The sequence below is a fragment of the Nymphalis io genome, chromosome 25 (assembly GCF_905147045.1).
Source record: "Nymphalis io chromosome 25, ilAglIoxx1.1, whole genome shotgun sequence".
Classification (NCBI taxonomy): domain Eukaryota; kingdom Metazoa; phylum Arthropoda; class Insecta; order Lepidoptera; family Nymphalidae; genus Nymphalis; species Nymphalis io.
In genome coordinates this window covers 7,710,614-7,725,420 of record NC_065912.1, presented here as the reverse complement: position 1 = coordinate 7,725,420, position 14,807 = coordinate 7,710,614, and the positions used below count along the sequence as shown (strand labels likewise).

General features: G+C 33.9%; 1 non-coding gene across 1 annotated transcript; it reads right to left on the bottom strand.

Moving 5' to 3' along the window:
• Positions 1-14,069: 14,069 nt before the first annotated feature.
• Positions 14,070-14,143, bottom strand: Trnan-guu (transfer RNA asparagine (anticodon GUU)). The gene has a single exon. It is a non-coding gene; the product is annotated as a tRNA-Asn (tRNA).
• Between the last annotated feature and the right edge of the window lie 664 nt (positions 14,144-14,807).

Sequence of the window (14,807 nt, the reverse complement as noted above, 5' to 3'; positions counted from 1 at the left end):
TCTGGCGAGTTTCAGACAGTTGCCAGTTGAAAGTGTGTACACTCTATTTTTGCGCATACACTTGTGCACTATAATACGTCCCGCGCAGTCCCCTGATTGGGTGTCAATCAGGAAGGAGGACATCGCCCATGTCATGACAATAATTATTATTTAAAAAAATACTCCTTCCAGTTTCTTTGTTGCTAAATTCCAAAAAGCGCTAGCTGGCAGCTGCTAGATACGTCTAGGGATAGTTCACCGGATTTTTTATCTTTCGCCTTGACCTCCGGCCGTCTGATAAATAACGGTGCGTAATCCTAAACACACTAGAAATATACATTTGTGTACATAGTACATAAGTTTATACATCTTTAATATGCGGGCTTAAGAGTTAAAATTATATACAATAAAAATTTTAATTTAAGTCTCAACATTCACGGTTATAAAAATTATTTAATCGAAATTTATATAATGCTTATAAAAAATTAAATATTTTATTATTATTAAAACAAATTTTATTACACTACCCATGGTACCATTATGAAATCAATTAAAACTTTATTGAAGTTATAATGTTATTATTTAATACCTTCAGTAAGTGAATCAAAAACGTTATACTCACCCTGTTTATGGATAATAAATTGAAATAAGGTTATAATGAAATAATTTAAAGTTATTACCTTAAATTGTTTATAGCATATGAAAGTTTGAATGAATGTGACGTGAATGTGAGGTGTGTGTGTGTATGCAAAAGGATATATAAAACAACAATATTTACTATTGTTGCGTTTCGGATGAAAGTCACCCACTCACCCGCCCACTCATCAGATATTCTACTGCAAAAAACCTGGACTTGGTATTGTTGCGTTCCGATTTGAAGGGTGAGTGAGCCAGTGTAACTACAGGCACAAGGGAAATAACGTTAGTTCCCAAGGTTGGTGGCGCATTGACTATGTACGGAATGGTTTCTTACATTATCAATATAATAAAAAAAAAAAAAAAAATAAAATATCTATGGACGGCGGTAAACACATACCATGAGGCCATTTACCAGTCCTATAATACTAAAACTCCAAGTTATCTATTGGTTTTCCTTAATTTTGATGTTTCACATTTGCCGGGCGAACTGTAACTGCCATGTTTTTTTCAAATCGAACCGTTACATTCTAAATTTATCGCATTAAAACAAATTTTACAAACTTCAGTATTATAATATTGGTAAAAACAACTCGATTTCGTAATAACCAGTAAATAAATCCCTTGACAATATTTCATCGAGTATACAAAATATAAAAGAGATTTAGATCGTTATAAAAACGACAAGACGAAATTGACGATCGCTGTAAACGCTTTTATCAAAAATAATTGTTTTGTTTATTTTTAAATAAGCGTAAAAACATTATATTATTTACGTTATATGACATTTATACTTTGGGACTGTCCTTTGTTGTTTTTATTATAAAATTTCAATAATAATTTACTTTCAGTAATTCGTTTTTGTGACATGATTGCGTGGGAATAGCTTGTAGAACTCTAATATTTTAGCAAAGCGTTTATTGTTTCCATGAAGTAAAGTCGAAATGTATTATAATTATTTTAATCTGACAACACTTTTTCATTACAAGTCAGATTTGAAATACATAAAATATATAAATGTGTTATATTAATAAATGTGTTCACAGATAATAAATTTTTAATCAAAAATTAAATTTTATCATAATGCATCGTATATGCGTCGCATATGCATATGCTCTGATGGAGATAATATCTTATATCGCATGGTTTATTAAGGAAACTATGCACAGTCATTTTTATAATATATAAAATTAAAATAACAAATTACACATTACAAATTTATAGTAAAAACGCGCCGTAATTTTTATTGGATATATGACTGAAAAATGGGCAATCTAATAGTAGGTGGTCACCACTGTTCGTAGATAATTTATAGTGCTGTAAGGAATATTTACCATCCATTACATTACCAACTTTGGGATTTAAGATGATCCTCATTTCTTTAGACACTTACTCACGTACCTAAATCAGAACTCAACATACTAATACTGCTGTTTGCCGCTAGAGTATGTACGGAATTAGTGGTACCTGCCGCGAGCTTGCACAAATATATCTTGAACTCTATCACCAAGTAAACTATCAAGAAATATATGTATTTTTACGTATAAAAAAAAAAACGTCGAACCACAGAAAATTCCCTCATTTTAACATCGTTAAAATTAGCTCGACCATAAATAATATTCACCGCTAACGATGGTTATTTATCGTCGGGGACTGTTTTCGTATACACACTATTTGTTGGTGAAGATTTAGCGGCTGTCGTGAACGATAAATGGGGAATTAGGTAATTCATTAAACACATATCTTATCTTTATGTGATCAGCTGTATTATTTGCATTCGCCCGCGGCTTTAATCATGGGGGGTGAGGTGTTAGATACAAAAAGTAGCCTATTTCTTTCATTGGATTCAATTTTACTTCATATCAAATTTTACCAAAATCGTTTCAGTAATTTAGCCAGACAGACAGACAATTACTTTCGCACTTATAATATTAGTATAGATAATATTTCTTCGATATAACGAAGCGTTTTCACGAAATAACTCAGATTTAACGTTTAATGGGTTACATTGGAACATAATGTTGGAAAATTCTGTTGATAATATTCGTGTTGACAACATTATCGGTGCGGCTATAAATTTTTCTTCTTTAATTTCGCCGGTATGTCTGTTCGCGTATAACACGAAAGTTAACAACTGGTTCGTTTCGAATACAACTCAACGTTTTCTTGAAATATTTTTATGTAATATCCACAGACTAATTCCCCCGTGTTTTATTTATTTGCTATTTATTTTTATTCTTGTCGAATTTCAACTATGTATATTGTAGGAATTAACAATTATTGTATATCATCATTATTGTGGGACAGCACAGCAAGGCCCTAGGATCAAACCTGGGTCGACCGATAAAAAAAATTACGATTAGTAACAGCTCGAAGTTTGTAAGTTGATAGTGTTTACATTTCCATGCTTTGGAGAGCATATAAAATCATCCCACTTGATATTTCTTCCATCGAGTTGGATTGCCGGCCCATTAATCATGACGCAGAAATAATAGAGAGTGTACCTGTTGAAAATAATAATAAAAAGCCGAGATGGCCCTGTGGTAAGAACGCGTGAATCTTAACCGATGATCGTGGATTCAAACCCGGGCAAGCACCACTGAATTTTCATGTGCTTAATTTGTGATTATAATTCATCTCGTGCTTTACGGTGAAGGAAAACATCGTGAGGAAACCTGCATGTGTCTAATTTCACTGAAGTTCTGCCACATGTGAATTCTACCAACCCGCATTGGAGCAGCGTGGTGGAATAATCTCGAAACCTTCTCCTCAAAAAGGTAGAAGAGACCTTAGCCCAGCAGTGGGATATTCACAGGCTGTTACTGAAGCACAATTAAAACGGAACGCAACAGTGCAACGAATTGTTGCTTAGCGGTAACATAAGTACATATCTAAAGAACCCTGCACGTATAGCATACCGCTATATGAAAAAGGTATGGCTATATGTGCAGGGTTCTTGCACATATAGCCATACTGCGATTAATAAGTGGTTTGAAAATTGAAAATTCACTGCTTGACACTCTGCTCAGAGCTCACTAGTCATACTCTAATCATTAAAGCCGACAAAACCAATCATTTCGTAAAGCAAAATGAGTATTTTTACATATTTTTCTATCTACAAAAACCCTTTTATTAATATGTATGTAGAAACTAAAACTTAAAATCACTTTCAAACATTCGGTACATAAAATTTCTTAAGGGTCTGTAATCAATAGGTAACGACTCAAGTTGGTCGCTTCGTGTTTATTGCCAACAATTGTAGTTGTAAAATCTTATCTTTTTGTAATTGACTCTTGTTCAAACTTAGACGATTTAATCCTGCAAAGTTACTCTAAGAAACAAGTATGACACTAGATGCTCAACGCGAACGTAAAATGTTGTAAATCGACTTACGATGATACGCTATTTTGATCCGTGTATCTTTTAAATTTTTTTTTTTTTTGTTAAATAGGTAGGTGGACGAGCATATGGGCCACCTGATTCTAAGTGGTCACCAACGCCCATAGACATTGCCATTGTACGAAATGTTAACCATCGCTTACATCGCCAATGCGCCACCAACCTCGGGAACTAAGATGTTATGTCCCTTATAACCCATAATTACACTGGCTCACTCACCCTTCAAACCGGAACACAACAATACCAAGTACTGCTGTTTTGTGGTAGAATATCTGATGATTAGGTGGTACCTATCCAGACGAGCTTGCACAAAGCCCTACCACCAGTATCATCATAGTAAATTTCACATATCACTCTCTGACGTTTCACGATTGTGTCGCTGTGAGTTCGAAGTTTTTCTTAGAGGATTTTATTACATTTCAAACAAATGAGTGTCATTTATTCTGTCTGTATGTAAGACTATTCAAAGTTTAACTAAACTTATGCAAAATGTACAATTTTTAATAATTTATATTTGTTAGAGATATGAAAAGTTTCTGTCATTGCCCTGTTGAAACTTACTTTAGAAAGTTCATATTTTTCCATTGACTTTAATTCGCGTCTGATATCAGTTTAAATTTCAATATTTTACGTACATTAAAGTTAGACACTTAAACTATAGCATCAAAAAAGTATCAATTTAATATTACTTACAGTCCTTACTAATATCATTAAAGCAAAAATGAGTTTGTTTGTTTTTTTGTTACACTTTTACGTTTTAACTTTTTTTTATAAAATAGGTTGGTGGACGGAGATATGGTACATCTGGTAAGTGGTCACCACGGCCCATAGACATTGGCGCTGTTCGAAATATTAAATATGTCTTACATTGATAATGTGCCACCAACCATGGGAACTAAGATTTTATTTCCCTTGTGCCTATAGATACTGGCTCGCTCACTCTTCAAACCGTAACAATAGTGCCAAATATTGTTGTTTAGCGGTAGAATATCCGAATATCTGTATGAAGTAAGATTTTGAACAAATTTGCTAAAAGGGGCTAATATTCACTCATGTGAATAAGAAAGCTTGTAGCTAATTTCACCGCGCCTCGCAACGACGGCTTGATGGATGAGCACTCGACAGAATTTCATGCAAGACAATCCAAAAGAGTAGGTTTTCTCTTTATAATAAACATGACGTAGCACATAAAAATTTGAAATCAGTGGTGTTTTCCTAAGAAACGATAAGTACATTATTTATAAAAAACTCAAACAGTCTTTCGATAAATAGAATTCCGAGTGCTTTGTGCAGGCCCGTCTGGATGGGTACCATCCACTCATCAGATATTCTGCCACTAAGCAGCAATACTTTGTATTGTTGCGTTCCGATTTGAAAGGTGAGTGAGTCAGTGTAACTAGAAGCACAAATGTCTAAAGAGGCAGTCAAAATAGACTACAGCGTATAGACGTAATGCGTAGATATACCCAGGTGCCTTTTTTTTAACGCTGGAAAAACGCATTACGCGTTACGGGATGTCGCCGGTGTCCAAGGCGCCGAGTGCGCCCCGAACATCGGAATACCCTTTAAAAAACCAGCGGTACCCTTTCCGTCTTAACGACGAGCACCACGAGTTTGCTTTCGCGTGGCGCTCTGACGTTGCTCATCCGCCTGACTATAACATTAAAAAAAAGAAAAAAAACAACCTTTCAATTAAAAATTTTGCCCAAAAAATATATACAAAAAACACTCGACATTATAAAAGGAAATACGCTAAACTCATTATTAATGATTATAAATGAAAGAACTCCATTTTATAAGTACAAGTCGTTATTTTAATATGAGTATTATCAATCACGCTATAAGTGTATTATCGCGGAACTATCCTACTGGTATTATTAAGCGGGAAAGCTTGCTGATTGAGAAAAATAGCCCAGGCCGAGGAGTTACATTGACCTCCTTGTAATAGGGATGGGTAATTATATCGACTGTGTAAATAACCTTATAATTTATCAGTTAAGAATTATTATTATACTATAGTTCAATTCTAGTATCTATTCTTATGACATTATATACATATATAATTGGTTTTCTATCAATCAATCAAAAATGTAATATACTTTATTCATGTAATGGCTAATTCTCTCATTCATATGCAAAAAATCCACATAAATTAACAAAAACAATCGTATGAAAACAAACAAACTTACTTATAAATGTTGTTTAGCGGATGATTTTTATTTTCAGCCTTTTGCCGTCCACTGCTGGACGAAAGCCATAGAACGCCAACCATCCCGATCTTGGGCAGTCCGCATCCATCCCGTACCTGCCACCTTTTTTAAATAGTCTTTCCTAAAAATATTTTGTAGAGATTCTAATTTATTAAATTATAATATTAAAAATTACAATTTTAATGTAACAATTGTGAATATTATTTTCTATATGAGAATATAGATGTAACGAAGCGTAATTGACGGACTGAATCTATTTATTATATACACGCTCTCGGTGTACTATACTATTATATATATATATTATTGATAATGTGCCACACACCATGTATATGTATATATATATATATATATATATATATATATATATATATATATATATATATATATATATATATATATATATATATAACTATATTTTTATTCTACCGCAAAACAGCAATACTTGATATTGTTGTGTTCCGGTTTGAAGGGTGAGTGAGCCAGTGTAATTACAGGCACAAGGGACATAAAATCTTAGTTCCCAAGGTTGGTGGCGCATTGGCTATAAGCGATGGTTGACATATCTTACAATGCCAATGTCTAAGAGCGTTTGGTGACCACTTACCATCAGGTGGCCAATATGCTCGTCCACCTTCCTATTCAATAAACAAAAAAAAAACATATAATAGTTTGTGTTTGATTATTTTATTGCGTATATTAATGTTTCAACTTGTCGACGTCTTTTAATTAATGTAGTTACGAACGAATTCGAACTCAGTACTACTTCCCAACGATTCAGATATTTATATGCGATTTAGTTAATGATGTTGAGTTGCATAAAAATGTGGCACTGTGTGTACATTCAATGTGGGAACTGATATAATGTTGTACTATATTTAAATCAAAATCATATCTTCATAAATACCGCACCACTTAATTACCGATTATTATATTTGTCGATAGCAACACATGTACATCACTAGCCACTCTTAAATTGAATCTCAGTATATAATGGAGGTGGCTGGTCGCACGCCAATGCGTGAAAAAAAGACGGCTAATGAAATACCGAACGGGCATTTTATTTTCATCGTATTAGTGGGACACTTACAAAATCACATTTGTTATTAGCCTTATATTATATTTTGACTGTCAACTATTTCTCTTAAAATATATAAGGAATAAGCTTTTACTCGGTATTTAAATCAAATAGATTTATAGACAATTGCTTCTATCATTAATACTGTATATATTTACATAGTAAAGTTGGAGTTGAACGCACCGGGTAACTATAAGTCCGATTTATTTATATTTCTGTTTTAGATAGACCGTTCGTTGACATTATATTCACATGACATTATTTTTTTGAAATAGGGAAGTTGACTTGTTAATGGACCACCTGTTCTTAAGTGGTAACCTGCCCATAGACATTCACGACGTAAGAAATATTAACCATTATTCATGTCACCTATGCGCCACCAATCTTGGGAACTAAGATTATATGTCCCTTGTGCCTTTAGTTTCACTAGATCACTCACCCTTCAAACTCGAATTCAACAATAATAACTAATGCAAGAACACACGCATCAAAATGTACATCACCATAAGTCGGTTGTCAATATTTCACGGGTGAGTAATGTAGTAAGTTCTTAAATACGCACTGCTGGTAATAGTTGGCTATTTTACATAGTTTTTTTTTATAGAATACTACGGCGGACGAGCATATGGGCAACCTGATGGTAAGTGGTCACCAAACGCCCTTAGAAGAAATATTAACCATCGTTTATATAGCCAATGCGCCACCAACCTTGGGAACTAAGATGTTATATCCTTTGTGCCTGTAATTACACTGGCTCACCCTTCAAACCGGAACACAACAATACCAAGTACTGCTGTTTTGCGGTAGAATATCTGATGAGTGGGTGGTACCTACCCAGACGAGCTTGCACAAAGCCCTACCACCAGTGGTTATATCAATACGCGTGTTAAGATACTGAATTAATTATAGTATAAGCATGTAATGTTTTAATTAATCTTCGATGCAAAAAGTGTGTCTGTCTGTGGCATCGTACCTTCTAAGTGGATGAACCGATTTTTATTCAACTTTGTTTGAAAGGAGACTTGGTCGAGAGTGTCCTTAGCTATAAATAAAGAAAATCTATTTTAATGTAAGGGATGGTTAATATTTTCTATATTGCCAATAGATATGGGTGGGGGTGACCATTTACTATTAATAAAAAAGAAAACAAATAACGGGCCACATTTTTCAAAAGTTCTGTCTCATAATGTGGGACGAATGTACGATGAGCTACCACTTACATAATAATAATAATAATAATATCCTGGGACATTTTTCACACACGGCCATCTGATCCCAAATTAAGCTTATATAAAGCTTGTGCTATGGAAACCAGACAACCGATATACTACATATACTACTTTTCTTTTGTAAATACATACTTATATAGATAATTACACCCAGACTCAGGACAAACAGACATGTTCATGCACACAAATGTCTGTCCTGGGTGGGAATCGAACCCACAACCTTCGGCGTAAAAGGCAAGTATCTACCAACTACGCCAACCAGCTCGTCAATAACCACTCACACATAAAATCCGGAGACATAACCTAAAAAAACAATAATAAACAAACGCATGAAAAAATACGCAAGGTGATGCTTTATGTATATTAAATTACACAAAGCATAGTCTAGTCATATAGATTGATAAATGTTTATACCTTACAGTAACAGTACAGTACAGTAACAGCCTGTTAATGTCCCACTGCTGGGCTAAGGCCTCCTCTCCCTTTTGAGGAGAAGGTTGTGGTTGTTTATACCTTATTGATTAAAAAATACATGGGATAAAATCCTTATTTTACCCGTACGAAGTCGATGCAGCTAGTAAATATATATGTACATTGTATTGCTACATTTACTTTCTGCTTTTATATCACAATATGTCGTAATACTAAACAGACTGTTAACCCCGCACGTGCACGTGACAATCTACGTGATATCTTAAATACGGGACAGTGAAAAACTCTTATAGAGTAATTTTACGTAACAATCCTCACTGCGAGTACCGTTTATATAATAATAATTAATGTGCTTAAATATAATTAATCGGAGGAAAAACCATAGAACGTTTTATATTTTTTGGTGCTTCTAGGGTTTGGTGGTAGTGGTTTTTGCAAGCGCGTCTGGGTAGGTACCTCCCACTCATCATTTATCCTATCGCCTATGCTATACTATGTATTGCTGTTTCTCTGTGTGTGTGTGTGTGTTTGTGTGTTGTGGTTTAAGTAGAGAGTGAAAAAGTGTAACTACAAGCATGGAATGGTTAATATTTCTTATAGCGCTAATGTCTATCAGCGATTTACTATCAGGTGACCCATTTGCTATTAAATAAATAGAAAAAAGAAAGTTCATAAATATTTTTTTTTCAAAACTCGATTATATTAAAACGATTTTTAAAGTTCTGTACCAAAAGGGGACACTATTACAACGCCATTGTCACCTGTCTCTCGGTCTCTTGAGCACCGTAATATTTAGCCAGTTGCAATTTTCACAGAACACCTATTACTATAGACGTTTTCACACATTTAACAATATCATTAAAATATTTACAATTATTATGGTGACCTAAGAGCTGGCGCTTATTAAGCCCAAAGGCTAAGTCTAGCGATGCAATGGCAATAGTGCCAGCATCTTGGGTATTAATGCCACAAGACAATCTTTTAGACGGCGTGTTTTTGATTTAAATTTGTAATGTGTATTTTGTTCTTTTTATTTTAATTTGGTACATTATCAAAATGTCTGTACATAGTTTCAACTTATAATAAAATTTTATAGTTATTAACTAATACTAATCAAGTCTTATCTTATATACACGTATTCAAACATGTAACCTACTGTATAAAGTGGAAAATATTTAAGTCCATCAACGCATCGCTAAGAAAACTTTAATTGAAAAATTAAATAAATTTGTAACACTGATAAGCTGATATGGTTCAATTGATGTTATATGTATTTATTGTATACACACAGTTTTAGCACATATATACAACATGTGTTGTATTTAGTTTATTGTGAATGCTCTGACGTGTCATGTCGTTCTGTTAGATCACGGGCTAGATGTTTCATTTTGATAGTGACAACTTGGGTTTGTTAATAGTTCGTGAAGATATTTATTTGAGCAATAAGCTGTATTTTTTTTTATAGAATAGGAAGGTGGACGAGCATATGGGCCACCTGATGGTAAGTGATCACCAAACGCCCTTAGACATTGGCATTGTAAGAAATGTCAACCATCGCTTATAGCCAATGCGCCACCAACCTTGGAAACTAAGATTTTATGTCCCTTGTGCCTGTAATTACACTGGCTCACTCACCCTTCAAACCGGAACACAACAATATCAAGTATTGCTGTTTTGCGGTAGAATATCTGATGAGTGGATGGTACCTACCCAGACGAGCTTGCACAAAGCCCTACCACCGGTAAAGAATAAAGATGGTATTGCGACTATTATTCACAGATATCGACTTAAATTAAAAACTCGAATACAATGCTAATTAAATTTTAATTACCTATAAAGTCAATAAAGTGAATGACTCATTATACCTCATAGCTGGATTTACGCTTGTAACATACAAGTACATACTTGGCACATTATGTCGATTACAAATTGTCGATAAACTAAATGGTTTGTTCAACATTTTGTTTATTATTATTAGACAATATACATTTACTGTGGTAAACTAGTCGGTAAAGGCAAAAATTTCAAACTAACACCCGTCATACCCGTAATTCTTGACGATGAAGGAAAATATCGTGAGGAAATCTACATGTGTCTTATTTTATATGTGTGCCACCAAACCGCATTGGAGCAGTGTGGTGAAACAAACTCCAAGCCTTCTCCTCAATAAAGAAAAGGAGGCCTTCGCCCATCAATGGGATATTCACAGGCTGTCACTTTAGTTACCCGTAACACTAATACGTCAGTAAGTGGCTCCTCAAATTCACCTCAAAAAGTTCTTGGAAATTTGGTTCGGTTTAGCTAAATAGTGTCAATTCTGTTCCAACTAAAAGTTTCATTGTACTTAGAATGATATTATGTCGTCACGTTCTCGTGGAAATGGGATCTTATTTAAAAGGCTGTTCCCCTCGCGTTACTGTACGTGATCCATACAAGAGAATGAAGCTTTTGTTCCATTTAAATTATAATCATAACCTTATTTTATGGTTGAAGACGGAACGACAATGGCCTGTTTACAAAATATCATTTTAATGTATATGAAAAATAATATTCGTTTCTTGAATGCAAAAAATAAGAAATAAAAATTCTGCTTTTATATACAAAAGAGAAGAGATTCTTCATAAGAGAAGATTGCGGGTTCAAATCCGAGCACAACGAGTTTTTAGACGCTTTTGGGTGAATGCACATTCAATGCTTTGTGAGGTAAAAACCAGCTTCGTATGAAATGATGCCACGTGTATACTCACACAGTAAAATAGTGTTCTCGAATAGGCTTTCATATTTGGTAAGGTGTGACGCAATAGTGATATTAATATAACCTGATACCAGTATAGACCCCCAAGAAGACTCTTTAAATTAGTCTTTGATTATGGAATTAATCATTTTTACAGACCAAAAAGTATTCAATTATATTAACAACGAACGGCAAATACAAGTAATACACGAGGCTCTTGCGCGCTAACTTCTCGTCAAACATCAGCAATTCAATACGCAAATCAAAATCAATCCGAATTATACTAATGTGTAATTTAATGTTTCGAAAGTACTAAAGGAATTTATTGTATATGATGTAAATGTCATATTCGTATATTACGTTTTGAACAATCAATTTTAACTGTCAGGTTATCCGATCCAATATTGCCCGCGGTGCTTCTCCATATATTCAATTTGCCAAACCGAGGCCACAACAGAAATGACTAATTCAATTTACAATATCAATTAAGTATTTGAGAATTGAATTGAATTGAAATTTGGAATTCAGGATATTAAAAAACCTAAAGTTCTCAAACTAAAGTGAACTGACAGCTGGACGTCCTGTTTGAAATTCGATAACGTTTATCAAATTAATTTGTACTTAACTGTCGCAGTTTCCAAAAATAGAAGAAGATATTTAATAAAAATTTCTCTTTAAAACGTCAGAAGATGAGTCGACTTTGTGATTGAACATCAACAAAACCAATTTCACTTATAAAAGGAAATTTACTATAGTTCTACTAGATATGGAAATTTCTAGGGTTGTTTGTCTTACGCTGACGTTGACAGATTATAGCCAAACTGCATTTAATGGGGGAGAGACTTATATATTAAATACACAGACTACATATATGGTGTAGCTATTAGATATTATTGAGCCGAGAAGAAATTGAACATATTATAACATCGGAAATATTTTTTATTATTATATAAGGAAGAAGAGTAACAGGACTAGTTGGTGGTAAATGGTACCTTCCTATATATAAACAGTCGTATTGCGAGAAGTATGGGCTACGTCACTGTCAAGGCATCGTCATCTCATATCTTATATTCCTCATTCTTGTAACTACGTTATCTCATTTATCCTGGATACCGGTATATAACGACGTAAAGTATTACTGTTTGGCGGTAGAATATGTGCAACCTACTCGAAGGGCTAACGCGCTTTGCGTTAGCCCAACCAAGTAAACAATGATGTTTTATTCTAATTTTCAATCTACGAACGAACTCATGTCTCGGTTAGTTCAAGATAGATATCTATAAGATATAAGTAGTTAAGTGATATCACGTTTTTATTCTTAACTCTATCGTATATTACTGTTATTACAAAGTCCACATTAAGATATTATCGACACGAAAACATGCCTGCGATTTTGTCTTAACGTCCATTTTAACTGACTCATTTGCATGTTTCGGTTTAATCAAATTAATTTTGATTAAATCGAAATGTTTCTAAAAAGCCCATCTATGTAGGGAACTATTAGTTGTAACTAAGGAAATCCGATTGATTACAACTTCTATTATCAAACTTATTCACCCAATAAAATGGTTACATAAACCTTTTAATAGGCAATATCAACAAAATATATAATATTTACTGGTGGTAGAGCTTTGTGCAAGCTCGTCTGGGTAGGTACCACCCACTTATCAGATATTCTACCGCAAAACAGCAGTACTTGTTATTGTTGTGTTTCGGTTTGAAGGATGAGTGAGCCAGTGTAATTACAGGCACAAGGGACATAAAATCTTAGTTTCCAAGGTTGGTGGTGCATTGGCTATGTAAGCGATGGTTGACATTCCTTACAATGTCAATGTCTAAGGGCGTTTGGTGACCACTTATCATCAGGTGGCCCATATGCTCGTCCGCCTTCCTATTCTATAAAAAAAAAAAGCTACTATCACTTCGAAAAAGAAAATTCAGACCGATTCTCAGACCGGAGAAGAACCGGCGGTGCTGAAATAATTTCATTTATTGTTATCACATAAGAAGACGATTTGAATAAATTATATGTATATTTCCCCCCCCCCCCATTTTCGTCCAGCAGTGGACGGCAAAAGGCTGAAAAAAAATTAAAAAAAAAAATGTATATTTATTTTTAATGTCAAACAGAAATTATCAGGAAGCGATTACAAGATATTCAATGAGTATTGTCTAGAAACGCAAATTCTTGTTTAGAAATGCACACAAGCATCGTTGATTTTTTTAACTTTCAACAGTTTGAAAATTTTGCTGTAAGGATATAAATTGAAATTTATATATAAATCTAAGTAGATAGCTTGAGACTAATAATTATAATAACCTATATAGATATATATTGATTTATTTATTATTTACTTTTACAAAATTATAGCCGCCCCCGGGTGGGCTCGAACCACCAACCTTTCGGTTAACAGCCGAACGCGCTAGCCGATTGCGCCACGGAGGCTCATTGATATAGTATATAAATAAGCTATTTAAAAGTAATATGCAAGCTTAATTTAAAAAATGATAACTGCAAGAAATATTTTCTGGAAACCTGAATATGTTGGACACATTCCACTTAAATTATTATCCACTTTCAAGCAACATTGGCCAAAACATTTACTCAAGAGGATATGAGTGATGTTTGGCCTGCAATGGGACCTTTACAAGCTTTTAATTTTACATTTATTTTATGAAAAAGATATAAAAATATTTAATAACAATAATAACCTCACACAGCATAGGTGGAAACAAGTACCGAAGATTATAACATTCCGCGCATTCCACGGCTTATGGAGCAGAAAATTCAATTTTGTTTGTCCTCTCGGAGTGACACTTAAAGTTGAGGCTCGACCTCATAAAAATTCCGAGGATACGTCCAGAATTAGTGTGAAAACTGCAATTGCATAGCTGTACCTCAATCATAATCTATATTTAGTACTTTAATTTTGTATAAATATTATTGAAATACACGAATTTATGAAGGAATTTCAAAGTTCAAAGTCTGTAAATGCCTATCTTCTGGGCTAAGATTTTTTTAATTTTTTTATTTATTCCAATAAAATATTAACATTTATTTTTATTCTTGACACCCATAAGCCTTGTCAGCTTGTTTGAGGCTGCTTAAA